Source organism: Arachis stenosperma, chromosome 9, assembly GCF_014773155.1.
Source record: "Arachis stenosperma cultivar V10309 chromosome 9, arast.V10309.gnm1.PFL2, whole genome shotgun sequence".
Taxonomy (NCBI): Eukaryota; Viridiplantae; Streptophyta; class Magnoliopsida; order Fabales; family Fabaceae; genus Arachis; species Arachis stenosperma.
Window position 1 is genome coordinate 42,951,541 of NC_080385.1, and position 6,000 is coordinate 42,957,540.

Sequence of the window (6,000 nt, forward strand, 5' to 3'; positions counted from 1 at the left end):
TGGGCGTGGCAAGTACTTTCCACCAAGAACGCAAAATTTTAGGAGAGGATGACATATGCCTCAAGGTCAAGGAGGCTTTAGAAAGAACACTTATGATTAGTTTCAGTATGCCAAAGGGATAGGGAATTAAAGTAAGATTTCTCCGGATTTAACTTGTGTGCGTTGTGCGCTTTTTCATCCGAATGACTCTTGCAAGATTGGTATATTTGGTTACTTCAACTGTGGATTGCTGGGTCACATTGTGAAGGATTGCACTCGTGGGAAGAGGACTCAGAATACAGGCCAGAACCAACAAAGTTGGGTGTTTGTTGTGAATGCCAATGATGCTGCTAAGGCGGATCAGTTGATGAGAGGTATATGCTTAATTGGTGATAAAACCTTAGTTGCATTGTATGATACTGGAGCTTCGCATTCGTTTATTTTATTTGACAAAGTTGAGGAGCTAGGATTGAAACTGTCAGAATTAGCATTTGAATTGCATGTACATATTCCACATCAGACAGTTGTGGCTAGGTCAGGTTGCAGGCAAGTAGGTTTCCAGCTTGAGGGTAGAAACTTTGTGCATGATTTGATTTGTTTACCAACGGTTGGGTTGGAAATGATTTTAGGGTTTGATTAGTTGTCAAACAATCGAGTTTTGTTGGATTGCTTTGAACGGTCAATTCAGTTTATGTCGGAAGGAGAAAATGCAGCAGTGGTAGCTGAGGGTTATTACCTGAACTCTGTAATGGTGCAGTGTAGTGGGAAAGAGTGTCAGGGTTATATACTGTTGGCTACAAATGCATTAGGTGATAATAAGAAGCTAGATAAAATCTCGGTAGTTAGAGACTTTCTGGAGGTGTTCCCGGAAGATATTCCTGAGTTTCCACCTCAAAGGGAGATTGAATTTGCAATTGAATTGGTACCAGGAGCCAGACTAGTGTCGATTGTACTGTATCAAATGGCTCCGATAGAGCTGGCTGAACTAAAGGCTCAATTGGAAGAGCTTCTGAATAAGAGGTTCATTCGACCGAGTGTATCTCCGTGGGGAGCGCCATTTTTATTGGTAAAGAAGAAGGATGGAGGATTGCAACTTTGTGTGGATTATTGACAGTTGAACAAAGTGACTGTGAAGAACAAGTACCTGCTGCCAAGGATAGATGACTTGATGGATAAACTACAAGGAGCTGGAGTGTTTTCTAGAATTGACTTAAGATCCGGTTATCATCAGATAAGGGTGAAGGAGGATGACATTCCCAAAACTGTGTTTAGGATGCGCTATGGCACTACGAGTTTGCGGTGATGTCCTTTGGGTTAATGAATGCACCTGCTATGTTCATGGATTACATGAATAGAGTATTTCGTCCCTTTTTGGACAAATTCGTGGTGGTTTTCCTAGACGATATCTTAGTTTATTCTAAGATGGCGAAGGAGCATGAGGAATAATTGAGAATTGTGTTGCAAATCTTAAAGGAGCGGAAATTGTATGCTAAGTTTTCCAAGTGTGAGTTCTGGAAGGAGGAAGTAAAGTTCCTAGGTCACGTGGTAAGCAAAGGAGGAATAGTCGTAGAACCTTCGAAAGTAGAGGCAGTGATAGAATGGGAAAGACCAACGATGGTGATGGAAGTTAGGAGTTTCTTGGGTTTGGCCCGATATTATTGGAGATTTATTGAAGGATTTTCCCAGATTGCACTACCAATGACTAAGTTGACGAGGAAGGAGGTGCTGTTTGTGTGGACGTCGGAGTGTGAGGAAAGTTTTCAGACTTTGAAACAAATGTTAACTTCAGCGCCTGTTTTGATTTTGCCAAAGCCGCATGAACCATTTGAAGTATATTGTGATACTTCTTTAAAGGGTTTGGGTTACGTGTTGATGCAACACCGAAACTTGGTGGCTTACGCATCGCGTCAGCTGAGAGTGCATGAGGTAAATTACCCAACTCATGACTTGAAATTAGCGGCAATTGTGTTTGCATTGAAGATTTGGAGGCACCACTTGTACGGAGTGAGGTTTAGCATCTTTTCTGATCATAAGAGTCTCAAGTACATCTTTGATCAGAAAGAGCTCAATATGCGTCAGAGGAGGTGGATGGTGCTTTTGAAGGTTTATGATTTTGAACTAAGTTATCACCCTAAAAAGGCAAATGTGGTAGCAGATGCGTTGAGTCAGAAGTCTTTGACGATTGCTTGGATGAGGATCAAGGAAGAGGAGTTAGTGGATAAGTTTGTGGATCTCAAGTTGGATATTGGTGAAATTGCCGGAAGAGCTTGTTTGAACCAGTTACAAATTTCATGTACGTTTAAATCAGAGATTTAGAAGGCTCAGTAAGATGAGCAAAAGCTTCATCAATTATTTCAACCAGTTTGCAAGAAGAGGCATGGAGAGTTTGCTAAGGATGATGAAGGGTTGTGGAGATATAAAGGGAGAATTTGTATACCAGATGTCGGGGGTTTTCTATTCATCCTGGAAGTACGAAGATGTATTATGATTTAAAGAAGATGTTCTGGTGGCCTGAGATGAAAGGTGATGTAGTTACAGTTGTGTCTAAGTGCTTGACTTGTCAGAAGGTGAAGATAGATCATCAGAAACCGTCGAGGATCTTACAGCCACTTGAGATTCCTCAATGGAAGTGGAAAGGAATTGCAATGGACTTTGTGATTGGTTTACCAAGGACTAGGTCAGGATTTGACGCAGTTTGGGTGATCGTGGATCGCTTAACCAAATTCGCTCATTTTTTGCCTACCCGAGTAAACTATTCTGTGGAAGAGTTGGCGAGATTGTACATCAAGGAGATCGTAAGGTTGCACGGTGTACCATCGAGCATAGTGTCAGACCATAATCCCCAATTCACATCAAGGTTTTGGAGAGCTTTCCAAAGAGCCTTCGGTACGAGACTATGTCTCAGCACGGCATATCATCCATAAATGGATAAACAGTCAGAAAGGACTATTCAGACATTGGAAGATATGCTAAGGACGTGTGTTTTGGATCAACCCAGAAGCTGGGACAGTTACATGCCATTGGTGGAGTTTGCGTACAACAATAGCTTTTATGCGAGCATTGGGATGGCTCCGTATGAGGCTTTGTATGGACGGAAGTGCCAATCTTCACTGTGTTGGTATGAAGCCGGTGAAGCAAGTGTTTTGGGTCTTGATTTGGTAGCAGATACTACTGAGAAGATTAAGAAGATTCGAGCAAGGATTTTAACTGCTCAGAGTCGACAGAAGAGTTATGCGGATCAGAGAAGGAAACCATTGGAATTTGAAGTGGGAGAGCATATATTTCTAAGGGTTACACCGATAATTGGGATCAGAAGGGCAATCAAAACAAAGAAGTTGAATCCAAGGTTCATTGGATCATTTGAGATTTTGAGGCGATTCGGGCTGCTGGCATATCAAGTAGCTTTGCCGCCTCACTTGTCTAACTTGCATGACGTATTCCACGTGTCAAAACTCTGTAAGTACACATCGGATGCGGCTCATGTGTTAGAGCCTGGGTCGGTTGAGTTGAAGGAGAACTTGACATTTCAAGTAACACAGGTGCGTATCGACGACACTAGTGTGAAGAAACTGCGGGGAAAGGAAGTTCAGTTGGTTAAAGTGGCTTGGAAGCGAGCAGGAGTGGAAGAGCATACTTGGGAATTGGAGTCCGAGATGTGAAAGGATTATCTCAAGCTATTCTCAAGTAATCATTAAATTTTTAGGACAAAATTTCTTATTTCGTGGGGAGAATGTAAGAACCGTGACTAATTAACCGTTTAATTAAATTATTAATATTGTCCAAAATAGGATCCGAAAATGTAGAATGAGAATTAGAAAAAAATAAATATCATATTTGGACTCAGTAGATTTTTTTGAGATGGAAAATGTAATTTTCTGCGAAAACCGAGTAAAACTACGAACTGGAAGATGAACCGGTTCAAGTCTGTCCGGTATTGTGCAAGAACAATTAAAAATAGTAGAAAACCTTAGGAAAATATTTAGAGATGAAAACCGGGCATTAATTTTAAAGGTTTGGCCCAACGGGTTAAAAACACAAACGAATTGGACTGGGCCCAAGTTGGGCCCAAACCCCAACATATATAACCCAATTAATGAACCACACTCAGCCACAAAACACAATACATGCAGCTGAAAAGGGGAAGAAGGAGAGAAACCCCCATTGTCACTATTCACACATAACTTCCTAAGCTCATAACTTGAGTTACAGAGCTCTAATCACCACACCGTTTGCGACCACACTATCGCAGATAGCTCTATAAAACCCACCCAAGTAAATGGTAAAGAAATCACGAAATCCCTCTCAGTTCTTCCTTTCAAAAATTCGAAATTTTAGGGTTTTGTATTGAGTGAAATTTTGTGATTTTGGGTGTTTAGGCACACTCTAGCACTTGATTACTATTTGGTTTTACCCCAATTATTATTGGGTAAGGTGGGCAATTCAAATCTCTTGTGGTTTTGTGGATTTGATGAACCCTAGGTTGAATTATTGTAAATTATGTGTATATAGATTAAGATTGTGATTGTTGGCATTTGATTGGAGCTTTGGAGTGATTGTTGATGCTTGTTGGAGTTGGTTGGTGACTTGGTTGTGGTTGAAAGCTTGAATTGTGCTCAATTTAGGTTGTGGTACATATTGGGAATCGACCAAGGTATGGTTTTGGTTTCCTCTATGTAATATATAATATTTCTAGACACTTGGGCTAGTGACCCATAGGATAGGTTTGGATTGAATTGATTGTTGGATTTGATGATGCATGATGATGGTGTTAACTTGATAATGTGTGATATTGTTAATACTTGTGATGGTTTTGATATGTTGAAATGAGAATTATGATGACGCATGATACATGAAGCTTGTGAGTGGTGAGAATTGGTGTAAGTGTGTAATATTGAATGTTGATATGCAAAATATGAAATTGTGGGGTAATAGAGGTGGAATTGATGGATATAGGATTGAATGGTTGAAATATGATGGAAATGTAAAGTATAATGCTTCGAAATGTTGTATGATGAGATGGAAGAGGCTTGATTTGGTTTTTGTTATGAATCCTTAGGAATGAATAATTTGTAAACTTTTATAAAAAAATGAATTTTTTGATGAACTTCAACGGATTATATCTAGAGCTACCATTTTTAAAATTTAATGAATTTCATATCAAATGAAAGATAATTTAACAAGCTTTAAAATTGTTTAAATTTTGTGGAAATATGAATTTTGTAGAAAAAAATATGAGCATTGAAAGTTTAGTGTCAAAATATGAATTTTGTGAATGCTGCAGAATTTGTGATTTCTGGTTTGTGTGCGCTCGTACAGCCTTGTACGCATGCACGACCCATGGATTTTTGAACCTGTGCGCACGCACAGCCTTGTGCGCACACACAGCTTTGTGCACACGCACACACGGGGATATGGCTACTGATGGGAGCGCTAGCATGCTCTGTTCACACACACAACCAACGAAGTTTTGCGAGATGTGTGCATGCACAGCCTTGTGCGCACGCACACGTTGGAAGGTGTACTATGTTGAATGCATTTGCACGCCTTGTGCGAGCGAACAGAATTGAAAAATTTTACTCCTATGCGTACGCACACCTCTATGCAAACGCACACATCTTAAAAATCCTCCTGGGCATGCACGCGCACACCCATGTGCGTACACACACTGCCCTGTTTTCAACAAAAATATTGTTTTTAACTGTTTCACCTTCTCGGCGAGCTTGTAAACTTTTGTGACACCTATCTAAAACTTTTTGGCTTGCTTTTGGATGTTAGAACATAGAGAAGGTCTTGCGTGGAAATATTTCAGTATTTCCGGTAAAAGTTAGAGAATGGAAGCTTAGGTTTCTGGTGTACTGAGGATGGGTTTGGTGGAGTGAGAAGGAAGAATAGTATATGAATTGAGAAAGTGATGAACTAATGAGTTCTGAATGAAATGTGAAAGTGTTGAACTAATGAATTCTGGAGGAAATGTGAAAGTGGTGAACTAATGAGTTCTGAATGAAATGTTAAAGTGGTGAA